At 45.4% G+C, this 24,761-nt stretch overlaps 1 protein-coding gene across 2 annotated transcripts in view; it reads right to left on the bottom strand.

Moving 5' to 3' along the window:
- Positions 1–24,761, bottom strand: part of ALS2 (alsin Rho guanine nucleotide exchange factor ALS2) — a 198,105-nt gene that overhangs the window by 170,688 nt on the left and 2,656 nt on the right. The window contains exon 1 of one of the 2 annotated variants that reach the window (XM_065560895.1): positions 8,426–8,450. The gene's annotated coding sequence lies outside the window, so the exon portion shown is untranslated. Of the gene's footprint in view, positions 1–8,425; positions 8,562–24,761 lie in introns of those variants that run through there. The other variant, XM_065560898.1, reaches the window with a different exon arrangement.

Genomic DNA, 24,761 nt, shown 5'->3' on the forward strand with positions numbered 1-24,761 from the left:
GACAGGAAACCTCAGGAGGCTTTTGAGAAAAAAGTTGCATACAGGCAGGGACATGAATTTCAGCAGGGGTGGAGAAGAAGCAGTGAAGTGCAGCAAAATGTGTTTATAGATGCTTATCGCTCCCACTGAGTGTATATTTGCTCAAGGCAAAATGTGAAGGTAAAGATTCAGCAGTGACAACTACGCTTCTTGGTCTGATAGCCATGTTGGGCCCATTCCCCCAATATATTGCACCTTGGGCATTTAAGCAAGGTGAAGGCAAATTAGAGGTAAAACTTAACAGGCCGGATTCTCTGTGCACAGCTCTGCTGCAGCAATGGGCCTGTAAAGACAGCAGTGCTGCAAGCCAGAAACTCCCTTTTTGTCACTCCAAGGAACGGGGACAAGGCTGGAGTGTCTTCTGCTCCAGCTATTTCTGCCTGTCAGCGTGACCTCTTGGGGCCATAAGCAGCCAGGCACAAATTAGAGCAGCTCTGAGGCTGTTCTAATTTACACCAGGGGCAGCCCCCAGAACCTAGGAGATGCAAAAGTGGACTGAAATCACCTTTACTCAGCTGTCCTTCCCCGCCTCCTCCCTTCCCCCAGTCCTGCATCAAGTGCAGCTCAGCTAGACATGTGAATCAGGCCCTTCCATTCCACTCTAGCAGCATTTTATACCCCCTTTGCATGAGTGTAAGTGACTATGGAGGAAACAGGGCAGTGGAGAATCAGGTGTGTTATCTTCTAAGTATAGACTAGGTATCAACTGAACCCTGAGTGTTGGGTTCCTATTGTATGTCCTTTGCCTAGCTGTAAACACATGTTTTATGTTACCACTCTATACAACTCTTAGGAACTGTTATCATGGTCGTCTGTCATTACATACGCCATTTTAATGCTCCTACAAGATAATTTCTGTAAAATATGGAAGTTGTGAGTGTCCATACAGGAAATGTTAATCTCTGGCAAAAAGCATGGCTTATATCCGAGAAACCTGAGTCCACATCAGCAAGATCATGAAAGATATCACCAGCACCAAGACTTCCCCCAGCAGCACTAGGATAGATGTGAAGCACTGATGGGGATGGGCACTGTAGAAATCTCTATGACAGGCAGACAGAGAGAACACTACTACACACACACACACACACACACACACACACACACACACACACACACTAGGAAAGGACTAATTCAGTGAGCAGAGTTTTCCCCTCTTCTCACCTACTATCCTTCCCCTTTTAACTCCTGTTCCCATTTCCTGGCTCATCCTTTTGACATCAGGACAATTGCAGCTATTCATACCTAACCCTCAGGCCACCTGCCTGTGGGCCATTCTCATTCACATGGGGCTAAAGATCAGGCACAATGCAGACCAATCGGAGGTATTTTTAACAGGACACCACTGAGAGCAAGTCTCTTTTGGCCCCCACTGAGTGTATTCAGGGCAGATGTGGGCCCTCTTGATTGAATTCCAGGGAGGACTGTGGGTTAGACGTTTCAAAGCAGAAAAGATGCCTGACTGAGCCTGTCTTAGTTTGGTGACTCAAGGACCAGTAATGTGAAATTGTTTGCTATAGGAGGTTTGGTAAACAAGAATTCTACCTTATGGACAAAAAAAACCTGCCTAGCAGAACTGGATTTGAAGACAACAGGCATGGCAATTTGGTTTAAAAAAAAAAAAAAAAAAAAGCCAGTGGCAAGTTTGCATAATTCCTCTTAGTTACAAAGGAGGGCATAATTACACAGTGCGAATTGTCATCCGTTTGGGGTTTGATCCAAATCCACTGAAATCAATGGCAGCTTTTCTATTGACTTCAGTGAGAGCTGGGTCTTGCCTGTGGAGAACAAACCATAATTTGGTACCAGCTTTACATTGCCCCTTTCGGATAGCATTTTTTGTTATTTTTCTTATATATTTATACTGGTACCTACTTTTTACAGAACCAAGGAATTGATGTCATTGCCAAAATTATGATAAATATATGGTAATTGATCTAGTAAAAAAAACAAAAACAACAACTAATATACACAAAGACTAACACTCATAATGGTCATGCTTAAAAACCTACGAGTTTTCATAGATAACATTACTTCAGTATGTGCAGTATTCCTTATATCAACCAATACTTAATATAGAAATACCTAGGGAATGCTATAGATACTGGGGTAATGCCATCTGTGGAAGAAAAGGGGCATGGTTAAACCACCCTTGAACTCCAGCAACCCCTGTCTGCCAAATAGCCCTTCAGGCCTATGGGCAGGCAGGTATAACTTAGAGCAGCCCTGAGGCTACTAAATGACAGCAGGGAACTAGGCCCTAAGAATGCTGAGGAATATTACGCACAAATATTTTGCCTGTGAAATCTATTCAGGACATTGATGAGTTCCAACATCACAGGCACTGGGAATGCAAAATAAAATTTTAAAGTTGAGATTTTTCAAAGTAACCTACAGTATTTAGACACAACCACCATTAAAACTGGTGGGATACAGCTCTCTAAATCCCCGAGATTGCTTGGGATAACTCAACTGCAATGTATATTTCTGCATACATGAAAAAATTACTGCAAAATTCAAATTAGACACAACCTAGCTACTAAAAAACAGTGGCATGAACATATTTGAAAATGATGCAAAAGTTATTTAGCAGAGGTGTATGCATACTCCTGCCATATTGCAGCTAGCAGGACAACTGGGCAGTCTGTGCATACTACAGCCTTTAAATAATGTTCACAATATGTAATTTCATCCATATAACAGAGCTATGGTGGTGTTTGAACGTCAACAGGGAGCTAGTCTCAGTTCTGGCTCGAACTCATAGTTCACTAAGGCCCTGACGGAATGCTCCCTGAACTGAATGGAAGGACTCTTTTTTACTTCAGTGGGAGCTGGATGGGCCCTAGGGCAATGTATCCTATTAGGGCTGTAGATCTAAGAGGGCTTGGGCAGTTTAGTGCAGCATTAGCCTAGGTTTTGAAAACACTTTGGGTGATATGGTTTAGAAGCCATTTTCTACACTGGTTTAGTTATCTGTGGGCAGGGCTTAAAACCCCTGCTTTTGTATCAAGAATTGCATGTTGGTCACTTGCTCGCTGCTTTTTGGGGCTTATAATTAAGAAAAGACTCACACCACGGCAAAATAAGAAGATGGTCACTAATAGACATGGAGCAGACGGTACATGTGTTTGCAGGAATCAGCTGCTGTGCAAGCCTTCTCCTTTCATTTCTCTCTGTTGTGCTGCCTCCATGGTGCTCCAGTTACAGGTGCTGCATTAATGCATCAGACACTTAATCATTTTGCACCTTTGAAAGTCCAGTCTAATTTAGTGACAAAGTAATTTTGCCTTGCATGTGAGACAAGGATTTGATTCTAAGACTCCTTTCATCTTCTGATCTTCTCTCATCTCTGCCTTTCTTGGAGCCTTGCGGGACGCCAAGGACCAAAAGTGCTATACCCTTTAAAAAGGCACAGCATGCGCTCCCCCGGCCAGCACCAACCCCAGACCGAGGGCTGGGGCTTATGGGGAACATCTCACTTTTCCAGTGTTGTGCCACCGATAGTGCTGAGACTCCTGTCTGCAGAGCTCATGGGGTGGAAGCTCCAAGATTCTAATTATCTCCTCTGGGAACATGCAAGAGGAAGGGCCCTCTCCCCTACCCCGCCCCCCAATACACCCATCCAAGAGCTGTCACAATTGGGACCACAGCGCTTTCTAATCCAGGGGCAGACTAGCCCTGTTTTATAGGCAGGCACTGGGATTCCAATTATTTATATTGTGATAATGCTCAAAAACATCAAACAGGATCGGGGCCCCAGCATAACAAGCACTGTACAAAACACAGGAAGACATGAACCCTGTCCCAGTGCACTTATAGTCTAAGCAAGATGCAAAAGAGACAGCAAACCAAGTAATAGGAGGGCAGGAAGGGTAACGGGAACAGTAGTAAGAATGTAACAGAGGACAGCTTTGTGCACAACTAGATGGTTTTAAATTAATAAATCATATCAGCCATTCCTGAGTGCCTCTTAGCCTCGTTGGCTGATTTCCTGTAGGCATCACAGCAGCGGTGGGTCTTGAAGGATCGGACTGAGGTAAGGGTAGTAGCTTGACGCACAGAAATAGAACTCAAAATTATGTATTATGCCAGGCTTACCAGAGAACCTGCCTTACTTAGATTGTTCTGTTGTACAAGCTTTATCCCTTGGTTTTGTCATTGAGGGCTTTATTCTGATCATTCCTGTCCAATCCACACACCCATTCTGCCCTGTGGCCAAACGCTAACACAGAAGAAGAGTGGGAGAGCTGTATAGTCTTCTCAAACTCCATTAATAGCTGTCCAAGAGTTGCCCACTTAGAGGGGATGAGGAGTGATCAGTTCAGAACCTCCCTTCCCCTTTCCCATTCCCCCAGCATCAAACATCATCTCTTGCATCTCCACAACATGCCTAATCTCCGCTGGCTGGCAAACTACAGTCTCTTGGCCTCCCAAACACAAGTGAAACATGGGACTGCTGTTTTTTCCAATCCAGTCCCCTTTCGGTTCTTAAAATAATCTGTCAAAAATATGTTGCATTTAAAAATAAACGGCACTGTGGGGAGTAGTGTTGGGGATTGAGTAGGTGGTTACTCCACCCTCTGCATCAATATCAGAGCAATCCCAGGAGGGGGTTGGGCGGCGCTGTGCCACTATAGTGTAAATGAGCTTTGAACATGAACATTTATAGTCTAAAGTTATTATCCTGTAACAACAGACGGCGTGCTAGCCACAACGTCCTTGCCTAATTTCAGTGTGGGTGATTACATTCTGCCTCTCTGAAATTCCCCTGAAATTTAAAATGGCTGCCTTATTCTTCTGCAGCATCGCCCTAAATTATTGTGTACAGTTGCTGAACACTGGTAAACAACTGTTGCAGTCCATCCCTGAGGCTGGCTGCATTTCAATGGCAGTAATTCCATACACACAGAATTAACCACTTCAGAAAGCTCCATGCTGAGCTGAACAGCTCTAAATAAATGTAAAAATTATTTGCAATAGACATGTAAATCATGTTATGCAGAACTATTTTAAATGTATATTTTACACATGGAATTCTTTAGAACATTTCAATAAATAAAACATATTTAAATACATATATATATTCTGTATATCACACTAAGAAACTAGAGAGACTAACAGTGCAAGAGAAAATAGCTTATTTAGAATTAATTTCATTCTTATCAGGCATATATAGATGCAATAGAAGCATTCTGTTACTGATACTCCCATAGCACATGGATTTTAATCTAAGAAGCAATGGCAGACTCCATTCTAATGGTATGAGGGCCACTTTGCTGTACATAATTCACAGTGTAAACATCCCAAAAGGTAAATCATATGCTCTGAAAGATGGCTATCAATTATCTGTAAGGCTGTACTTTCAAGGAGATGGATATCCTTTCAAGGCTTGGCTAATTTGTTTGGACAGCTATACCAGTGGAGGAGTTTCTTTTGGATACCTTAAGTCTGCAATATTTCCAGATGGAATATTTGCAAAATAAAGTTAAAGGTCAAATGGGATAGTGAAAGACAAGCTGGATGCATACTATACGTGGACTATCAATGGCACACATTGTTCTGCAACAAATCATTAAATAGGAGTGTGACAGGGCATCAACCTGCTCTTTTCTAGACACAAACTGCTCAGAAACCTTCTGGTTAAACACCTCATGCAATTTATTTACAATGCTCTCCCCACCACCTTTACAAACGTGTACAGCTCTGTACTTACAAGCATACAATGCATAGCTCACTCAGCCATGGGGGGAGGGAGAACAGACAGTATTCTCCCTGTCCCACAAGATCTCACCTGCTTTTGACTCTTGAAAACCTCTCTTCCCCCTGAGCAGTTCCTTCCTGTGCCTTTTCTACTTTCTGGGCTAATGGACAAATAACCCTTCTGGACTCACCTTAGCCCATCCCAATCTATCAATTAGGCACAGCTCTGACCCTCAGGTTTACTCCAGGGCAATTTAATTGGTGATCCAGGGATCAGAGCTGGTACAGCTGCTGTCACCAGGAGATATTCAGATCCCACAACAAGTAACGGGAGAATGCTACACAGAGAAGGAGACATCATATGATCAGGCTTCTCTGCATTAGGTAGAGAAAAGGGCACATGAGGGAAAGAAAGACATCAGAAAAAGAAGTAAGGAGTCTGGGCCAACGTCAGCCATGTTGTAAGATGACAGAATAGTCAGTGGAGGTACACGTTTAAACTTGGACCTCCAGCGGCAGCAGCTAGATGACAGTACCCACCCCAGAACATAGCCAAACCCTGGCTCTGACACTCAAAGCCAACATCCAGATCTCATGGAAGGTCAGAGGAAAAAGAGGCATTGTATCAATGCCACATACCAGTCCTTAGCTGCTGACATTCCAGTGTCTCTTCCGCTCTCTTTTCAAAAGTGTTTGTGAAGTTACGTGTGATAACAAAGCTAGGGTTACCATACGTCCGGATTTTCCCGGAAATGTCTAGCTTTTTGGTCCTCAAATCCCCATCCGGGAGGAATTTCCAAAAAGCCGGACATGTCCAGGAAAAGAGGGAGGCATGGTAAGGGGACCGCCTCCTCCCCAGGCTCCAACTTTCCCGGCTCCCGCCGCTCTCCACCGCGCGCCAGGGCCGAAGCAACTTCCCCAGCACAGCAGCAGCCGGAGCCCGGGGAGGATGCCGTCCGCCACCTCTGTGCCCCCGCAGATCGGGGGAGTTGTTAGTTTTGCTGCAGCCACTCGCACTCGGGCAAAAGACGCTCGGGGGGACTGCGAGTGAAGTGGCTGCAGCAAAACTAACAACTCCCCCGATCAGGGCTGGCTTTAGCAAGAGCAGGGCCCAATTCCCCCAGGCCGGAACCGGGGCCCGAGCCGAGCCGGGCCGGAGCCGCTGGGACCGGGGTTGGGGGTGTTCGGCCGCCGGCCAGCGCCGCACAGCCAGGGTCGGGGCCGGGACGGAGTCGCTAGAGCCGGGGCCGGGGGTGCTGGGCCGGGGCCAAGCCGGGCCAGAGCTGCCGAGGCCAGAGCCTCTTGGCCAGGGCCGGCCGCCAGAGGGAGCCGCTCGGCCGGGGGGACCGGACTGGGTCACGCCTCCTCACGACCCCTGCCCCGCCGCCCCAGCTTACCTGCTGCCTGCCTGTGTCATGCTTCCCGTGAACATTTGATTCGCGGGAAGCAGGGGAGGGGGAGGAGCAGGGGGACGGAGCGTTCAGGGGAGGGGAGAAGGGGGAATGCGGGGTGCTCGGGGGAGGGGGCGGAGTTGGGCCGGGGACTTTGGGGAGGGGGGGAGTTGGGGCGGGGCGGAGAAGGGGCGGAGTTGGGGCAGGGGCGGAGTTGGGGTGGAGTTGGGGCGGGGCCTGGGCCCCTTGGAGTGTCCTCTTTTTCCAGTATTGCAATATGGTAACCCTAACAAAGCACAGCTCGGGCTAGCTGGACTGAGTGAGATCATTAGTCAGCACAAACCAAAGGTTTGAGTCCAGAAGGATTGCAGGGTGCACCATCCTTGGAATCCTGAACATCTCTGCTACGCGTCCCTCATTGTCCCTACTAAACCACATATAGTGGGGTGTCTGCATTTTTTTAACGAATTAGTCCCTAGGTTTGCATTTAGGCTTCCCATCCAATGAATAACTTCCTGCTGGATTCTTAGTACAGTATTTTGTCATTAGAGCAGTTTCCTGTATGGCTAATCATTGCTCTAATTCTGTCACCACCCCAGATTTATATCTGTTTGTTTCCCAGACAATTCCCGATCACAGTGGTGAGTGTAAAGGTAGGATATTGTCTGATCTCCTCTTTTACGCCTGCAGTAAGCTGTCTGTCTCGTAACTACTCCCAGCCTCCGAGAACACTTCCCCAAACACCACAAACATGGACACCCCGATCTTTGGATCATTCAGCCCTCGCTTTGGGCTCATGGAGACGGAAAATGCTTCATTGCTAGTGATCTGGAATTTACTGTTGGTGAAAAGTGCTGGCTTGACAGCCCTGAAGAATGGAATCCTCAGTTTATGCCCATAATGGATAGAGAACAGGCAGCAGCAATCCAAGCTTCTCCACACCACCCTATCAATGTACCTCAACCCTAACCTGGAAGCAGCTTCCCTAGGGCTGAAAGGGTCCATTCAGTACTTACCCTCCAGACTGAGACTGCACTCTAGTGCCATTCTGGGATGGGGTTTGTGATCTAGGCAATTTGTACTCTGAAGTGCACTGACACCACCTCGCATTTCAAACCCGGTAGGTTACCAATAGCCTTCAGAATGAAGCCATTACCAGACCGGGCCAGATTTGAATCAACAACCTTGAAAGTCTCCACATTCCATTAACAATCCCTCTGCCATCCAGCCTCTCTCAGACATTTTATTTTTTTAAATATCAACTCAAATATGTCCAAACAGCACCAGGTACTTACCTTCTGAGCATGGTCAAGTGGATATGGCACCAGCATGGGAGCTGGGAGACCTGGAGTCTAATTCTTGGTTCTGCCACTGATTTGCTGGGTGACCTTGGGCAAATCACATCACTGCTCTGTGCCTCGGTTTCCCCAACTGTAAAATAAGGATAATAATACTGTGTAAAGTCCATTGAGATCTATGGATAAAATATAAGCAAAGCGTTATTTTTGTCGATTGCACACTCCTAAGGTGCTTGGAAATCACCTACCATACTACAAGAGCTACTACAACCGAAAGAATGAATAGCAGTAATATGTATTCATTTATTATTCTATGCACTGGAAAAATATACTTCTGTTTCTGATATATTGCTGGATATCTGACAAATCTTGTGCTCAGAAGCAACGCCAATCAGGAATTACATTTAGTTCAAAGAATTATTTTGCATTGTTCACTGTTATCTAGGAGACACACAAACATAAGGTTGCATCACCCAATGTCCTTGAGAATATTCCTGTGGTTTGGTCTGAAACTGTGTATACCATGAAAATACACAGCTTGATTTCTGGATATAATATTGTCTCGCACATGCTCCTATCAATGGGAGGGGTTTAATTTTCTTATTTAAAAAGAGTGGAGGAAGCATTGATTTCATGCGTGTTTACATTGGCTCTGTGCAATGCTTTCCCTCCTTTCCTTAAAGATCATATAATATTTGTTCTAAAGCAATAAGAGCTGATGCAGCACACACAGCTCTGCGACTAAACAAGGAGGGTCCTTCATATGTCACTGCTGTCAACTTAGAACAAAAACTGAGATGAATGGGAAAAAATAAATAAATCTTTTGTTTTCAAAGCTAAATAGCCAAAAATGCAGCAAGAAAAGTTCCATAAAGGTTTAGCTTTCAGCAACACATAGTGGAAACAAAGCTGATTCCTCCTCTTGCCGTGCCCCCTGACCTCAGAGTTTTATATGTCACTGCCTAGAAGGCCTCCAGTCACGGCAGCCTCTGTGTATGGCTTTCCCAGGACTTTCAAGGTTTTCCTTGGGGGCTGTTTGAGTGGGGGGGTAGGGAGGGGGTGAAGGGTTTTAGCACCAGCCTCAGATTTAAAATAGCAGGGGGAGTTTACTGATTAATATTCATGAGGAGGGAACAGTCTGCTTTTTGTTACCATTGCCATTTCTCATGCAAGGTGCGTTTAAAGGGAGGAATACATTTAGAAACATATCCGACTATCACAACCACCACCACCTTTAGAGATATAGAAAGGCAGGAACCTAAGCAAAGCTCAAATGGTAAATATTTAACAGGGAAAGCACTTGCCTCCCCTCCTGTCCTCTCTTTCCTTGTATATATTAAACTCATTATTTCATTTTAACAAGTGGAACTGTGTTTCCCCAAAATCTCCACTCCCATTGAATCTCTGGGCCAAAGTGGATAGTTCACACACATGCCTATAAATCCCCTCCACCACTGGCACAATTGATTGTGTTCCTTTGTTTGCTGGGTTTTGTAAAGTCACTACTGAATAGTCACTTTGTAGCTGGGAAAGCTGTTAGTTCTATTTGTTGAGACGACACTTCCAGGGACTTATTCTCCATTCACTGACACCAACATGAGTCAGGAGTAGCTCCACTGAAGTCAATAGATTTACACCAGCATAAAGCTGGAATAAAAAAAAGAAGAATCAGTAAAGCACAAACTTTCAAAAGTAGCCTCTGATTTGGGGTGTCTTCATTTTTGGACACCCAACTTGAGAAACCTTGTGTCTGATTTTTAGAGGTGGTGAGCACCCATATCTTCCTTTGACTTCATTAATGGCATTCAACACCTTGGAAAATCAGGCTAGGGTTCTCATGTTGGGCACCCAAAAATCAGTGACCACTTCTGAAAATTTTAGCCAACGATGCAAAGCCTTTCAAAGTGAAGAGAAGCAAAGGATGTCTTGATTCTGAGCTTCCACCCAGCAAGCGGGCAAGTATCACTGCTTATCTAGTAAACTCAGCTATTATTTGTGCATTTCAGTAGTAGCTGATTTAAGAGAGACATCACAGTACACATGTTCATACCTGAGCTCAGAACTGGGCCAGTGAGCGACTGAGAGAACTTTAAATGTCTAAGAACTAAGAAATTTTCTCCTGGTCTCGTCTCCCCAGAACAAAGAGGCACTTTACACACGTAGGGGGCATTTTCAGAAGGGTTTAACTGATTTAGAGTAGTTATCAATGGTTTTCTGTCAAACTGGGAGGGCGTATGTAGGGGGGGGGTCCCCGCAAGGGTCAGTCCTGGATCCAGTACTAGTCAATATTTTCTTTAATGACTTGGATAATGGAGTGGAGAGTATGCTTATAAAATATGAGGATGACACCAAACTGAGAAGGGTTGCAAGGACTTTGGAGGACAAAATCAGAATTCAAAAAACCTTGACAAATTGGAGAATTGGTTAGATATCAACAAGATGAAAGCCAATGAAGACAAGTGCAAAGTACTACACTTAGAAAGGAAAAGTCAAACGCACACCACTGCAGAAGGGGGACTAACTGGCTAGGTGGTAGCACTGCTGAAAAGGATCTGGGGGTTATAGTGGATCACAAATTGAATGAGAGTCAATAATGTGATGCAGTTGCGAAAAAGGCTAATATCGTTCTGGGGTGTATTAATAGGAGTACTGTAAGACATGAAAGGTAAGTTTCCTGCTCTACTCAGCACTGGTGAGGCCCTAGCTGAAGTACTGTATCCAGTTCTGGATGCCACACTTTAGGAAATATGTAAACAAATTGGAAAGAGTCCAAAGGACAGCAAAAAAAAAAAGTTTACAAAACCTGACCTATGAGGAAAGGTTAAACAAAACTGGGCATGTTAAGTCTTGAGAAAAGAAGACTGAGGCGGGGACCGGATAACAGTCTCCAATACATTAAGGGCAATTATAAAGAGGACTGAGATCAACTGTTCTCCGTGTTCACTGAAGGTAGGACAAGAAGTAATGGACTTAATCTCCAAGAAGGGAAATTACAAAAATCTTTCTAACTATAAGGGTAGTTAAGTTTCAGAAATAGGCTTTCAAGAGAGATTGTGGAATCTGGGTCATTAGAGGTTTTTAAGAGTAGGTTGCAGAAATCCCTGTCAGGGATGGCCTAGGTTTACTTGATACTGCTCCAGTGCCAGGGCGAGACATGATGACTTCTCAAGGTCACTTCCAGCCCTACATTTCTATGATTTTATATTTAAGGAGCACAAATCCCACTGAACACCAGGGAGACCCGTGCTGCCAGACCCAGGTCTGGAAACTTGTGGTCAGTGTAATAATGTTGGCTAGGGATTTGATTTTCTTATGCTGTTTATATACTAAAAAGACCTCATAGACATTAAGACCAGAAGGCATCATCGTGATCATCTTCTAATCTGATGTCCTGCACATTGCAGGCCACAGAAGCTCACCCAACCACTCTTGTAATAAACCCATAGGCCCTAGCATAGAGCCTGTTATACCAGCAAAAAAGTGCCTTTGATTGCACAGTTTATTTTATTTTTTTGTTGGAAATGGTATAAGCTAGAACAGGAAAAGCACATTTTTGCCAGTAGAAGCTGCATCTACATAAGGAGGGCTTTGACCTGGTCTAGGGTAGATGAGTCCTAAGTCACAGTGCATTTGAAAATCCCACCGTTAATCTCAGCACTGGGACTTTTTATTTCCTTGAAGAGTCACAAATAAAAGTGAACCCTTTTTTTTCTAGATTGCAGCCCACTGTGTCCCTGCCACAACCCTGAGGACCCATCTTACAGGACTTTCTTCACAGCCCATCAATGGTACTACTCAGCCTCCTGGGGCGCAGTCCTCAGGGGCCCTCACTCATACAGAAGCAAGCTGCATGATGGTTTGGCCAATCCAGAGGCTAGGCAGATTGGCCTTGTGAGGGGTGAAAGATGGCTCAGCCACTCTGTAGACAGGGAACAAGGAACTCTGCTAGCCCCCTGCAGAGCCTGGTCCTTCTCTCCTACATGCAGATGAAGGTTATTGCTACTGGGAGTCTCTGGGGAGCAGCTTGCGGTAGACACGGAGTGGGAGTCCAGGGACCTGGCACTCAGAAACCGCCCGCTAGGAACAGGAGTGCAAGGGGAAAGGTTGGAAGAATAGTCCTTGTGGCTTGTACACCCCCAAACACTTCCTTTCCTCTGGGTGGTGGGCACCTCCAGACCTGATGGACCCCATGCCGGCTGACAGAGCCAGCTCTGATGCTGCGTGAGAAAGTAAAGTAAAGTAAATTATGGAGATATCCTATCTCCTAGAACTGGAAGGGACCTTGAAAGGTCATTGAGTCCAGCCCCCTGCCTTCACTAGCAGGACCAAGTACTGATTTTGCCCCAGATCCCTAAGTGGCCCCCTCAAGGATTGAACTCACAACCCTGGGTTTAGCAGGCCAATGCTCAAACCACAGAGCTATCCCTCCCCCTGTAAAAAAAAAGCTGAAAGCTGACAGAACAGTTGTGCAGCCCCCTTAATGTTTCCTCAGGTGTCACTCATTCAGGGAGCCCAAAACACCACCTCATGCTGGCATCTGACTCCCCAGCGACTCCTGCCACCACCCATGGCAGTGTGGTGCAGTGGAGTTAAGGCCTCCACCACCTGGAGGAAGGGTCATGGCTGGGCAGCCTCAGAGCATCTCTGCTGACACTGCCACGGTGGACTTATCCTCCCCGAATTTGCTTGCCATGCCTTGGGTGTGGATCCCAGCTGGTCCACAGAGCTGTGCTTGGTCACCTTTGGAGCAGCAGAGTCAAGATTTGTCTTCTCGAGCAGGTCAATGTTGAGCCGTGATTAAAATAATTAGAAACAGGAGCGAGAGCTCTCATCACACCAGCCAAGGTGGAGGAAGAGCTGTGGGGGAGCACTGCTCTCCCAAGCCAGGGTAAGGGAGCCATGCCCCAGCTCCAAGCCCTTTAACCCCTGCTGTTGAGTGACACCAAGCATTTCCAATCCTACCCCACTTCGATTACCATGTCTGCAGCTCTCCTGCTTTGAAGAGCTATGCCTGATGCTGATCTTATTGTGAATGCAGCGCATGACCCGTATTAAGCAGGTAGCCCAAGAAAACCTGCATCTTTCTGCCTTTAGGGAGCTCCTCAAAATACAGAGGACTTACCTTGAAAATGTTTTCTGTACTGTTTGATGTTGTGGAACCATCAGTGGGAGTACAGAGAGCATTAGATGGGTGGTTATTGATTTGTTCTAGTTTTATTAAATTAAGTTCATTCAGACGCTTCCCTCTCCACATTGAAATACCTATTCTGAACACTGCCTTGGGGAGGGAGGGGGGAGAGGGAAGGGAACTTGAAAGTTGAAACATTTATCTAAAGAAACCTGTAATATGAAAATGGACTCCATAAAAAGTATATATTATTTATATCACTCATATATTCTTTTGGGGTATAGTATTTCCAGCAATTTAAATTCTGGAAAAAATTGGAGTTGTGTGTGTGATATTTCTAATGACAAAACATACATATACATAAAAACATGAAGAGAATAAAAATGAGGCTACCAAGGGACTTTTTCCTTTTGTCAAGCAAAGAGGGGAAAGGAAGATTATATCATCAGCCTCGTTCTGTGACTCTGAGAGTTGAGAATTATGTTCTTTGTAACCTATACCCACAGAGTAATGACAGACACATTAAGTGCCCGAAGTCACATGATGACCAGGCAAGACCTTTTATCCTTCCCAATTCCTATGTTTAGACACCACTGGAGCAAAACAGATTTAAAGAAAACGTTATACATTAAAATGAAAGTTATGAGAATTAAGGGTGGTCAGCGTCTCAGAGAAGGTGCACAGGACCTTACAGAGCCGTCGGGCTGTTAACTGGTTTGAACTGGTTAAAGGGGTAGGGAGGAAATCTCGGTTGACACCCATTTTCAGTCACAGGTTGTTCTCCTGGTATAAACAGGCCTAAGTAGGAAATCTGCTGCTATCACCACAATGAGAGTCTGAAGAACACAGGGATAAACAGCATTCTCTCTGGGCCCAATTCTGATCTTACTCCGATGTAAATCAGAAGTAACTTCACTCAAGTTGTATATCTGCATACAACAGGTGTGAGATCAGAGTGAGACGTTCTCCCTGTTTGTATGATATTGTAATGAATGGTTGTGTTTGCATGTCACTATTTCCTCTACTTAAAGTTAAAATAACTGTAGCCTGTGCTCTAATTGGGGGTGAGGAGTTTTTTAAAAAAAAATTCTACCATTTTTCAAGTGACAGCAAGAGGTAGGGGTATTGCTCTGTCCCCTACACCCTTTCACACACACACGCCACCAATTCCAGCACTGTCGGTAGCAGATTTCATTTTTGAGAGAGATGTAGTTTTCCCATGAAGATGATATGAATAAAAGAGCTTATTTTTCCCCCAACACAGTGTTCAAAAGCACATGAGTGGGTTAAAATTTGCAGTTCTTTCTCCTCTCTGGCATTGGATATATTTTGAGTCAAGATGCATTTGTGTCTGAATCAGATTTTTTTAAATCATTAATTGAAACTGTCTGTCTCTATCTATCCCCCCCCCCCTCCATTCTCCACCCAATGAATCAGTAATTTGTAACAAGAGAATCTGGCTAAACAAGTTTCTAATTCAAACGCCATCTTATGGACAAAGAACTCTTTGAAAATGGTTTCCATCTTCTGGCTCCTTGGGATGGAGTGAGAAGTTGCATTTTTACTGTTGATGGAATTCATCTGTCCCCTCAACTCTGTCAAATCTCGAGTGCTGTACAGTAAGAGAATGTGGAGTTCAGTGAAGGAGGTGGAAGGGGGGTAGGGACGGGAAAGAAGGCCCTCTGTTATCTGAGTCCAAGTCAAGCAATTTCCTGCCAATTAACATACGGCTGCTGCTAACATTTCTCCCAAGAACAAAGCTCCAGCTAAGGAGGAATTTTATACCAGTTGATACAAGGTTATCGATAAAAGCTGCCCTTGCTAAGGTCCTGGTCTTGCTCCCATGGAAATGATTGACTTCAGTGCAAGCAGTATTGAGCCCTAGGGGAGTCCATAGCCAAACTTACTTTGACTGCTGACATTAAATGATTGATAGAAAACTCCCATTTTATAACAGAAGACTTCAAAAGCAGCTTCTAAACTTGCACTGACCATTTATCACATCTATGTTCACACTGGTGTAATTAATTTGGAAGCTCCACATGCAAACTACATTTGCATTCACAAATATTATCATTGAGTACACGACAGGGTGTTGCAAGGCCAAATTATATAATGTTGAGATCCTTGCTATAGAAATGCCAAGGATTATTTGACCATGATAATAAAACTAAAAACCAGCTAGGAATCTTTGAGACTTCTTTCTGCAAACAAGTGTATTCAATTAACTTAATTATACAGTGAACCAATGTGTTGGGAGGCCTGAGTGAAATGTAGGACTTGGGAATCAGAATAATAGATACTGTACTTGTAATTATAACTATGTTGGACATTTTGTATCCTGAGATTAGGCTCTTTTCCTTTCCTCTTCTGAATCTTGTAGCTTCTTTGAGGAGGCTGGTGGGAAGAGGTTAAAGGTCACATCGAGCTGCCAGTAAGAGTGAAAAATGGTGGATACTGCCTCTGAGCTTGGACTATGAGTTCCATTATTTCCCTTTGTAATGGTGATACCTTCCCAAGGAAGGCTTGAATGTTGCAAATTAGCGTTCTGACTTATCTTTCTAATTACCTCTTCAGGTGTAACAGCAAGCCAGCTGTTGGGAAGAACAAAAGAAGTGGCTTGCCAGTGTCCAGATTCAGGCATCTGTTACAAATGCCTGTAGACCTGTAAAGGGCTTGATTTGTTTTTAAGTGAATAAATAAAAAGGTCTTTCCCCGCTTCCAGAAGAAACAAGGATCATACCAACTTCAGCCCTGCACAGAAATGATGGTGAAAATCTCAATCTCAAGAACAGAAACTTCAGCAATGAACTGCCTGTCCACGTAATTAGGTGAACCTTAGAGAAAATGTAACATACCAACTGAGCTCAGAGGGGGAGAGATTACGCATTATTCAAAAATGAGAGAGAGAGAGATGAGCTTAAAATACACTCCTGGGTCTGAATTTGGGGAAGCTGACTTCTATGGGGGCTGGGCTTGAGAAAAGATTGAATGAAGACTGCAGGATTTGGCCCTTGATGTACACAATGCTCTTCCTATACACACATAAAAACTCCCATTGATGGGAGTGGACGATTTTATCCACAGATGCACAGGGATTGACTCTGCAACCTTCACTCATGTTGGCGAGCACTTTCACAAGAAATCCCACAGATACTTTAATTTCCCATGCTTTCTCTGAATAACCCTTTGTAAACCTTACACTGAAATCTGATTCCTCAGCAAAAAATTTTTCCTCCATCTCACATCCAGGCTGCTTGATTATTGTAGGATATTGCTCCTGGGGACTGGGATTCTGCCATTTGGGGGAATTTTTTTTTTGTTTAGATAAAATAATCGTTGACATTAGAAAAAGAAATCTCTCATATAAAGAATGACATGGACTTTGCAAACCAACAGAAGGAATAGAAGACAAGTCGTGTTTTGGGATGATAGATCTGGGACTTGATTTTTAGTAAGTTATGCAAGTGGTATTGGTGCATGTGCTTAGAATCTGATGCAATTCCCATTGACGTCAATGAAAAAAGGCTTTCACTGACTTCATTTGAATTGGATCAGGCCCTTATTGCATGTGCACATACAGTGCAAAGATTTGTGCAAGCCACATGTGGACATAATCCCTGGGCGCTGCATGTGGACATCCACCATGAAGCAGATGTTCAAAAGAGCTCAGCATGTTGAGTACTGAGCACTTTTTTGGAAATCCGGTCCATAATTACATGCCTAAGTGGGAGCTGAGCTCTTGACTATCTGCCCCTGTTATGAGATTATGACTTTGCACTTGAAAACCAACCATCTGACATCAAAGTGTGACATATGACTGGCTGGCCGGCTGGAGAGCTTTTTAAATTTCTTCTATATGGCATATTAAGGGGATTTACAAAGATTCAGAATAATGATTTGATGTCCTTAAATAAAAACCACTACAATGTACCCCCAAAATGTTGTGTATGCAAAATGTAGTCCTTCAGTATATATCCTCTCTACACTATGTGTTTATAGAGTGCAAGCTCGTGTCCATATCACAAGTACAGAACTGATCACTAAACCAGGCATTTTCTTTCTTTTTCTCTTTATAGGAACATATCAATTACTAAGAGCTAAATTCTGCTCAAGATGACCTATATTTACTACATTATTATAGTGTATAGTCTCTGGCAGGTTGCTCTCAGGAGAGAAGGATGTTGCATATTATAGATGGGTATTATGCTATGGGTTTATATTATGGATTTCAATCGCTCTATTTCAGTGACAGAGGGCATTAGAGTGACAGCACAGTGAAACTCTTGTTAAAATTATTTACTTGAGGAGAAAAATACCCTCCTTTTCCGTTTGGTTTCCGGGAACTGCTCACATTATCTTATTAAGTTGCATACAACTACTTAAATTGGGTGAAATTCATGAGTACGTCTTGATAACATAGGGCCTGATCTCCACAAGTCCAGACGACTTCAACCAGTATCATGCGTGCCCTAGGACCTTGCAGGACCACCCAATAACTAGCAAGACTATGAAAATAGACCTCTAGAGATTACCATTCAACTTTTACACAGGGAGCTCCCCTCGCAGAAAATGTAATTAAGGGAACTAAATTATTAATATCTATTTTACACAAAGATGAGAAAGAAAACTAGAATCTTGCCTTGTTCCAATCAATTGGAAAAAAATCATTCTTTAATAAGAGGGTGGAGATCAAGCTGCATGCTTTGACTTTCTCATTGGAAGGGATTCTCCAATAATCAGTCCTCCATCCCGTTCCATGTTTTTCTGGTGTGCAGGTCCACACTGACAACTACCTCTTCCCCTCAGCTCACACAGAGGAAAATCCAATAAACAAGCAGGGGTGGCCAACCTGTGGCTCCGGAGCCACATGCGGCTCTTCAGAAGTTAATATGTGGCTCCTCGTATAGGCACCAACTCTGGGGCTGGAGCTACAGGCACCAACTTTCTCATATGCCGGGGGTGCTCAGTGCTCAACTCCTAGCTCTGCCACAGGCCCTGACCCCACTCCAACCCTTCCCGCCCCCTCCCCTGAGCCTGCCGTGCTCTCGCTCCTCCCCCTCCCCAGAGCCTCCTGCACGCCACGAAACAGCTGATCTGGAGGGAGGGGGAGGCGCTGATCAGTGGGGCTGCCGGTGGGTGGGAGGCGCTGGGAGCAGGGGGCTGATGAGGGGCTGGTGATGTATTACTGTGGCTCTTTGGCAATGTACATTGGTAAATTCTGGCTCCTTCTCAGGCTCAAATTGGCCGCCCCATTCTACAGCATTATACCTACAGGCAATTATTAGGCAGGAGCTCTAATAGCTGAGAGGGGTCAACTGCAAGAGGAGAAAATGTTATGACGACACAGAGAGACTAAACAGTGATGAATGTGTGAAACTGTGCAGTTGTTTAATGTTTGGGGAGCTGGAGAGGGGAAGGCAACACTCTTTTCTATCCCTGCCATTGTCTAGAGTAGTTTATGCCCTGAAACATGTTTGTTTACCTTTCTCATGATGATGATATTAATATGCTGCACTTGTATACCAGGTTCCATGCAAGGAGCTCCAAGTGCTTTAGGTGGGTGTTAGCAGCCACATTTCACAGTTGTGATGTTTCACAGCATACAGCCAGAGAAGCTGACAAAAGCATGAATACTCTTGCAAGAAGGTTTCAGTATAACACTATTTGATTTACTCATGGACTCATTGACTTTAAGGCCAAAAGGGACCACAGTGATCATCTAGTCTGACCTCTTGCACATTGCAAGCCTCACCCATCCACTCCTGTAATAGACCCCTAACGTCTGGCTGAGTTACTGAAGTCCTCAAATCATGATTTCAAGACTTCAAGTTACAGAGAATCCACCATTTACAGTAGTTTAAACCTGCAAGTGACCTGTGTCCCATGCTGTAGTGGAAGGTGAAAACCCTCAGGTAGGGTGACCAGGTGTCTGGTTTTGGACCGGAACACCTGGTTGAAAAGGGATCCTGGCAGCTCCGGTCGGCACCGCTGACCGGGCCGTTGACTGTCCAGTTTGCAGAGCCACGCAGGAGCAGGGCTGGCAGGCTCCCTGCTAGCCTCCGCGCCATGCAGCTCCCAGGAAGCAGCCGGCATGTCCCCCTTCAGCTCCTATGCCTGGGGCAGCCAGTGGGCTCCACACACTGCCCCCGCCCCAAGCGCCACCCCCGCAGCTCCCATTGGCTAGGAACTGCGGCCAGTGGGAACTGCAGGGGCAGCGCCTGCGGACCGGGCAGCGTGCAAGCCGCCTAGCCATGCCTTCGCGTAGGAGCCGGAGAGAGGACATGCCGCTGCTTCCTTGAGCTGCTTGAGGTAAGTGCCACTTGGAGCCTGCAGCCCTGTCCTCCCGGGCCCCAACCCCCTGCCCCAGCCCTGATCCCCCTCATGGCCTCCAAACCCCTCAGTCTCAGTCCGGAGCACTCTCTTGCACCCTAAACCCCTCATCCCCAGCCCCACCCCAGAGCCCGCACCCCCAGACAGAACCCTCACTCCCCCCCACACACCCCAACCCTGTGCCTCAGTCCTGATCCCCCTCCTCCCCTCTGAACCCCTCAATTCCAGCCCAGAGCACCATCCTGCACCCCAAACCTCTCATCCCCATCCCCATCCCAGAGTCGCACCCCCAGACAGAGCACTCACCCCCCGCACTCCAACCCTCTGCCCCACCCTAGAGCCCCCTCCCACCCTCTGAACCCCTCAGCCCCAGCCTAGAGCACCCTCCTGCACCCCAAACTCCTCATCCCTGGCCCCACATCAGAGCCCTCACAACTCCCACACCACAACCCCCTGCCCCAGCCCAGAGCCCCCTCCTGCACCTAAACCCCTCGTTTCTGGCCCCACCCGGAACCCACACCCTCAGCCCAGAGCCCATACCTCCTCCCACACCCCAACCCCCTGCCTCAGCTCAGAGCCCCCTCCCATACTCCAAACCCCTCAGTCCGAGCCCGGATCACCCTCCTACACCCAAACCCCTCATCCCCAGCCCCACCCCAGAGTCTGCACCCCCAGCCAGAGCCATCACTCCCCCGCACCCCAGCCCCCTGAGCCAGCCCGGTGAAAATGAGCGAGTGAGTGAGGGTGAGGGGAGCAAGCGACAGGAAGGGTGGGATGGAGTGATCGGGGCAGGGCCTTGGAGACTGGGTGGGGCATGGGCGGGGGCCTCGGAGGAGGGGCAGGACAGGGGTGGGGCAAGGGTATTTGGTTTTGTGCCAGTAGAAAGTTGGCAACCCTATCCCTAGGGTCTCTGCCAATCTCACCTGGGGGGAAATTCCTTCCCAACCCCAAATATGGCGTTCAGTTAAACCCTGAGCATGTGGGTGAGGCCGACCAGCCAAACACCCGGGAAAGAATTCTCTGTAGTAATTCAAATCCCTCCCCATCTGGTGTCCCATCTCCAGCCATTGGAGATATTTGCTGCTTGCAGTCTCAGATCAGCTACATGCCATTGTAGGCAGTCTCATCATACCATCCTCTTCATACATTTTATCAAGCTCAGTCTTGAACACACTGAGGTTTTTTGCCCTCACTGATTCTCTTGGGAGGCTGTTGCAGAACTTCACTCTGCTGATGGTTAGAAACCTAATTTCAAGCCTAAACTTGTTGATGGTCAGTTTATATCCATTTGTTCTTGTGACAACATTGGCGCTTAACTTAAATAACTCCTCTCCCTCGGTATTTATCCCTCTGATGTATTTATAGAGAGCAATCATATCTCCACTCAGCCTTCTTTTAGTCAGGCTAAACAAGCCACACTCCTTGAGTCTCCTCTTATAAGGTAGGTTTTCCATTCCTCTGATCATCCTAGTAGCCCTTCTCTGCACCTGTTCCAGTTTGAATTCATCTTAAACATGGGAGACCGGAATTGCACACAATATTCCAGATGAGGTCTCACCAGTGCCTTGCATAATGGCAATAACACTTCCCTATTTCTACTAATTACCTCATCTGATGCATCGTAGGATTGCATTAGCCTTTTTTCACGCCACACCACATTGGCGATTCATAGTCATCCTGTGATCAACCAATACAGCCAGGCCTTTCTCTTCCTCTGTCACGTCCAACTGATACGTCCCCAGCTTATAGCAAAAATTCTTGTTGTCAGTCCCTAAGTGCATGACACTTTGCACTATTAAATTTCATCCCATTGCTATTACTCCAGTTTTCAAAGTGCTCCAGATCTTCTTGTATGATATTCCTGTCCTCCTCCATATTGGCAATACCTCACACCTTTATGTCATCAGCAAATTTTATTAGCACACTCCCACTTTTTATGCAAAGGTCATGAATGAAAATGTTAAATAAGCTTAGTGTCAAGACCGATCCCTGAGGAACTCCACCAGAAACCTCCCTCCAGCCTGACAGTTCACCTTTCAGTTTGACCTGCTGTGGTCTCCCCTTTAACCAGGTGCTTATCCACCTTTCAATTCTCATATTAATTCCCATCTTCTCCAATTTAACTAATAATTTCCCATGTGGAACTGTATAAAATGTCTTACCAAAATCCAGGTAGATTAGATCTACAGCATTTCCTTTATCTGAAATATCAGTTAACTTCTTGGTCTGGCATGATCTACCTTTTATAAAACCATGTAATATTTTATTCCAATTACCATTTATCTCTATGTCCTTAACTACCTTCTCTTTCAAAATTTGTTCCAAGACCTTGCATACAATTGAGATCAAACTAACAGGCCTGTAGTTTCCTAGATCACTTTTTTCACTTTCTTAAAAATAGGTACTATATTAGCAATTCTCCAGTCATAGGGTACGAATCCTGAGTTTACGGATTCATTAAAAATTCATTAAAATGCTATTGGGCTTGCAATTTCATGCGCCAGTTCCCTTAATATTCTTACATGGAGATTATCCAGGCCCCCTGATTTGGTCCCATTAAGCTGTTTGAATTGAGAATTCAGGACGATTGCACACAAGAATCCAACAACAGAGAGAGAGAGAGAAAAAACAGGCTGCTCCCAAAGGCTGTGAGGCACAATTCATCTCACCTTGCTTTAAGCTGACTCTTAACAGAATGACTCTGCTGTCGTGCTTTGTTACAGAGAACTCAAGCCTGCAAGCAGCACCAGTGAACTCCAATTCACCCCACCCCACGGCAATAACTTGCAATTCCAACATAGTCTTCAACACAAGATAACAGTGAGGTGCTGTGATCACAGAGGTAGGGAGCTGGGACTAGAAGCCAGTTCTTTTTACTCCCAGTTCTGGGCTTTAGCCACAAGACTAATCTTCCTCTCGTCTCAGACAGCAAAGACACATCTATTAGTATCACAGAATTATCCAGCCTTTCCAAAAATCCAGCTGTAGCATTTGCTTCTAACTTCCTGCAATAGTGAATTCCACAGACTGTCCATATGCTACACAATCATTTAGAATAACAGGAAATTCTTCTTTAGCATATTTCCTTTTATTAGTTCTACATATTTTGGGCTTGAATCATCCCTGCTAGTCTAAGGGGGCTCAATTTGCGCACACACCCCTGCCAGCGGAGCAGCTAAGCCAATCAATGCATTCCTTCCAGGAGACAGCAAAGTAGGGGTTCCAGGTAGCTTGCATCATTGCACCCCAACTCCAAGAAAACTTGCCACCTGCAGCCTGGGTTCTACCGTTAGGGTGAATCCGGCCCACTGGCTTTTATTCCACTGAATATCGCCAAATTCTCAATACAATTTTCAGCAGGCCCTTGATACCACAATCAAGTCTCCTCCAACCACTTCTCACTCCTATGCTAAATGGCTGAGATTCTGCCCCACAGCACGGATCACACAACTACCCCTGCGCTTCCTAATTCTGGGATGCGCTAGGGGCCAGCGTGGCCTCCCTGTGTAACTTAGCAGGCCTGGGTCAGCACAGCTCTAAGTGACAGCAACTTCTTGAGGCTGCCTATGGCTTGCAAAGCAAGACAGAATGGTCATAGCAATGTGCACTTACAGCTCTGCCTCGTGCTCTGGGGCAATTCTTCACCAGCCCCTTGCAAGACATTTACAGCCCCTGTATCCTGCTGAGATTGTGTATTGGGCCAGGGAGAATGACCCCACCCAGTAAGCCTAGTGTCTGCATTCTCTCATTATATTTCATCTTCTGTGTGACTCTTCACATGCTAAAGTGAGCATAAGCACTTCAATCTCAGCTTGCCCCCGCCTCTCAGCTGTTTCCCTCCATCCCTTAAAATAAAAACACGCAACTCAAGCAAACGATTCTACTTGTTGCTCCATAAAACCAGAGTCCCAACAAGGAAGGCACAAGTGCACTCATCAGGAGGCAGTGTATGAGGGGCATGTTGTGTGCCTAAAGCACTGGCGAATGTGTTCAAGAACTGTTTACTTAGACCAGGGGTTCTCAAACTGGGTGTTGGGACCCCTCAGGGGGTCACAAGCTTATTACATGGAGGGTCGCGAGCTGTCAGCCTCCACCCCAAACTCCGCTTTGCCTCCAGCATTTATAATGGTGTTAAATATATAAAAAAGTGTTTATAATTTATAAGGGGGGGGGGTCGCACGCAGAGGCTTGCTATGTGAAAGGGGTCACCAGCACAAAAATTTGAGAACCACTGACTTAGACCATGTCAGTGGTGAGAAAAAGTTTATTACATTTTGATGCCAGATGTGGCCTAGTTAAGTTCACAGTGAACAGGTGAGCAAATCACAATAGCCATCACCCTCACTAGCGTTCCTGTTGGCACGCAGCAGAGGTGTGCAAGAATCAATGGTCATGGGTGTGGAACTATCCCCTAAACCCCAGAGGTCATCCATTGAAGTCAAGACTGAGGTACGTCCCTGCGGCAACGTGCTGCCATACTCTGCTTGTGAACAGAGGGTTTACTTTTCAGTGCTGCAAATCTAGTATCTTTCACTAGCACTATATACACCTTCAGTCATGACACCCTTTAAAGTGAATTACCAGGACAAAGGGGACACACATTTCATTCTCCTAAAATCTGTTTCTGAATGCTTTTCATTTGTTGGCTGTGAACAGAAAGAATTTTTTTTTTTTTTTAAGTTTTCACATTGTGTTGAAAAGTAAAATGCTGCCACATCTGATTTTTGGTGGACATCATATGATTGCCAAGGTGAAGAAATGTTTAAAAACACAACTAACCTTTTCTATCCTCCCCCTCCCTGCAAAAATAACTCAAAAACCTATTAAAAAAAAGAAAGTGCAACTCTTTTAATCATCATCAGAAGTGCTTTA

Source organism: Chrysemys picta, chromosome 11, assembly GCF_011386835.1.
Source record: "Chrysemys picta bellii isolate R12L10 chromosome 11, ASM1138683v2, whole genome shotgun sequence".
Classification (NCBI taxonomy): domain Eukaryota; kingdom Metazoa; phylum Chordata; order Testudines; family Emydidae; genus Chrysemys; species Chrysemys picta.